Here is a 3816-nt window from a genome sequence, read left to right as displayed (position 1 = left end):
CGTCTTTTTCTGTTGTCTGTCTGTTCCTAGATCTCATGGCTTCTTCTTCCCTTCTTTGGTGGAGTGCAACCTCTCAACAGTAGTTCCCAATCTATTAGGCTTCAAGACTCTTATACTTTTGAAAATTACTAAGGACCCTCCCAAAAAACTTTTGTTTAAGTGAGTGACATCTATTTTTTTTACACAGTACGAGACTTTTTATTCACCAATAAACTAAAAGTCCATTTCTAGATGTTTCTTTCTTTTGCATGCTTCATTTGTTTTATTAGCAAGCAAAATCCTATGAGGGTTTTCACATAGTCTTCAGACTCAGATCCATCTTCACCTTGAGTAATCTGGAAGTAACAAAGTTTTTAAGTCTCCTTGTCGGATGCAACCACAGAAAGCCAATCACGAAGATTGTTGTTCTTAAGGTATTTCTTGGTAGGACATTTCGAATACGTTTCAGAGAACTATTTCTCAGAAACAACTGTGATTTTATTCTTGATGCGTTCAATGTGAACAACATTCCCCAGATTTCCAGTTTTTCCACTGACTTTAACCTTCTCTCTCAGAAACTATTCAAAATTTCCAGAATCAAGAATGTCATCTTCTACTAGATGGGTTAAGGTCCAAATTAAATTTCCAAGTTGACTTCTGAGGCTTCTTATCTTTTGGCGCCATCTTGAAAGCCAGCTTGGCAAACAGAGAGAAAGCTATAGTTGCATATGGACATCTATTAATTTTTATGTGTTAGAAGTTAAAACTGAGAAACTTAAAAATATTCATTCATTCATTTATGCATGCATGCATTCATTCATTCAAAATAAGGATAATGAACATATTACCTGTTCAAATATCCAAAAATTAGTGAGACGAGTGTCATTGTTTTACATTTTGGCAAATCTCTTTGATGTCTGGTTGAATAAAAGACAGCTGGATTCTCATATCCACTTCTGCATTCAATCTGCTGTAACATCAAATGCCATGTAGCTTCAAGGAAACCCTACTCTTTGCTCGTGAGAGAATAAGAGCAAAATACAGGTGACATCTCAGTATGGTAATGAAAATAGTTTGCTCTAGTGGACCCTCTGTAAGGCCTTAAAAATCCCCAGGTGTCTCGAATCACACCTTGAGAACCACTGCTCTAGTAACTTCCTGAAGAAAGGCAAAAGTAAAATTTTGAAGACTTGCAAATCTACCAAGTTGTTTTCCTACTTGCACTTGATTATTTAGGTAAATGTAAACTTCTGGGTTGTTGTCTTTTGCCTCAAGGGTCATTGGCATGATGTTTAGTGACATTCTGATTCCAATTCTTTCTACACGGCCCATTTTTCGTCACTTGAAGCTTTTAGGATTCTCTCCTTGTTTCTAGTTTTCATTGCATTTGTTCTTTCAATCTTCAAAGTTATGTCTTTTCTCTCTGTGAAATTTTCTTGCATAAATAATTCCATCATTTCTTCTCTTCCATTTCCTGTTTTCCTTCTGGAACTTTCATTGTTCAGTATGTGATCTCTTCAACGGATCTTTACATTTTCTCTATTTTCCAACTCTTGTTTTACTGTCTGTGAGATTTCCTCAATATTATATTGTAACTTTTCTGTTTTCATTTTAGTTACTGTGTTCTTTTAATTTCCAGGAGTAATATTACTTTCAATTAAGTTTTTTCTTCCTACTGTTTACCTTATATCTTTCTCTAAGTTCCTTTGTTAAAAATACTGTTTTCTGAGCCTTTCCTCAAATGGCCAGTGATCCTTGACTGTCTGCTTTCAGAGTGGGACATTAAACAACTAGACAGCAGGGCATGTTGAGTGATGGGTCTCCCTGAGGCTTAGGAGCAGGGACTGAGCCGCTTCACTGGGAGATCTGTATCTGTCAGCATCTGCAGACGTGTTCTCCTGGCTGGTTGGGAGGAATCCTCCCATTTTCCCCCTGGAGGGTACAAACCTATGCTCCAGCATCTTGAGAGAGGAGCAGAGAATGAAACTCCCCACTAAATCTTGGTTTTCACCTCCACCTTCAACCATGTCTGCCTTTGTGGACCAGATCTTCCCTCTTCTGAATTCTCTCCATAGTCAATAGCCTGCCTTCTGCTGGAATTGGGGAGGAGAACTCATGTGCCTACATGAACTGGGGGGCCAGGGGTTTGGGGGATCTAGTGTTGTCTGCTCCAGACTTGTCATCATTCTTCCTTTTCCAGTCCCAATTTCTGCTCTCCCAGGGTCTTTTAGCTTTTTGCATTACCCTCTACGAGCCCTTGGGTTTCAGCTTTCTCTGTTTTGCTGTCAGCTACCATCCATTCCATGACTCCAGTCTTCCAAAATGTGGTTTGCATGCCTGAGATCTCATCTCCCTTTATGTATTTGAGGGTGTAAACTTTAAAAGGATTCCTTTTTCAGAAAGGAACAGATAAATGTGTGCTCCATCTACTGCATTTACCTGGCAGTCAGCTGCAAGTCTATTCATGCTTTAAAAATAATATAAAAAAGCCTGTTCATGAATTTTATAGGTTTCCCCACGGACCTTTGTCTTTATACTTGAAGTCAGAATCCTTATTTGGTGTATCTTAGATCTCCAGCATTTATTCTAACCATAATCTTTTTGCAAAATTTTGAATTACTACATAACAAAAATCAAAGTCATTAGTTATATCTTTCAAGGAGTATAAAAGAGTTAATAATTTTGTCTCTTATTTTATGGAATTTATATTTTCAACAGTAAGATACAAGGTGGGTTTTCTGGAAAGTTTAATAATCTCTGAGGACATGGAAGAAGAGATTCAAGGTATAAGTCATATGCTGGGAATCACATGGATGGTTACGACATTAAATATTGCCTTAGAAGGTTTGTGGAAAAGCAGAGGCATGTTACTTTGTAGATGAAAAAAAAAAGAAAAAACAACAGAGGAAAGGAAAGGTTAAATGCCTTAGCAAAAAATCATATTTTAGTTTTTATGGGGCTGGGATTTAAAAACCTTTGTTTTCAAACATCTAGTTTAGTGCCTTTTCTTCTTGACCCAGATAAACATTCTGCTTACACACCTATTTAAAGAGCCCCAGTGGGAAGACCGTACTAGGTTTCAACAGAATTTATTTCACATGCCTGGCTAAAATATAAAAATTCCATGCTTTTAACCAAGAATTGCTTACTTTTCTTAAATAGCTACTGTAAGTCATCCCTAGAGAAGTCATTTTTCATCACAGGCACACAATTCTACTGTAAAAGGGATTACCATTTTCATGAATATGTTTTTTCCTGAACTGACCAATTAGTACATAAATACATATAGCTATTAAATCTATCTTTATAGGAATGAATAGCACACTCTATATCTCAGAAGGTTAGCCTGGACTATAACTTGAGCAAATCCTCTTGAGACCAGGGCTGTGCAGAATATATTATTTATGGTTTTCCCCTCTCTGCTAATATGCTGCCTTTTAAGGAGTTCATATAAGGAATTTGAGGATGATAGGTACTATAAAAATGCAGGGTTGCTATCAGTACTAGAAAAAAATAAATATGAATCCTTTTCTGATTGTACTACTATGGATTTATCAGATGTTGTGCCTTTTGGTGTCTGGATTACCTTGATTCTGAGAACATTTCCTACTGATATCGTATCTTCTATCTGTCTTATAAAAATTAGTTAAAATCTGTTTTACTTAATCTTCTTCCTACAATTTTTTGTACTTTCTTTTAACCTACATTTCATATTTAGAAAATAACGCTCGTTTCATACCCTTTCCTCCTCTGCCCAGTCGCTCCAAAATCCCCTGTTCTGTCAAGAATCCTTTATCTACTATCTGAATGTGGAACTTACTCTTTCCTTGCATGGAA

General features: G+C 36.7%; 1 pseudogene; it reads right to left on the bottom strand.

Moving 5' to 3' along the window:
• Window positions 1-227: 227 nt before the first annotated feature.
• LOC113913746 lies at window positions 228-663 on the bottom strand (annotated as a pseudogene).
• Between the last annotated feature and the right edge of the window lie 3153 nt (window positions 664-3816).

Source organism: Zalophus californianus, chromosome 11, assembly GCF_009762305.2.
Source record: "Zalophus californianus isolate mZalCal1 chromosome 11, mZalCal1.pri.v2, whole genome shotgun sequence".
In the NCBI taxonomy this organism is placed as follows: Eukaryota; Metazoa; Chordata; class Mammalia; order Carnivora; family Otariidae; genus Zalophus; species Zalophus californianus.
This window is presented reverse-complemented; position numbering and strand designations above follow the sequence as displayed.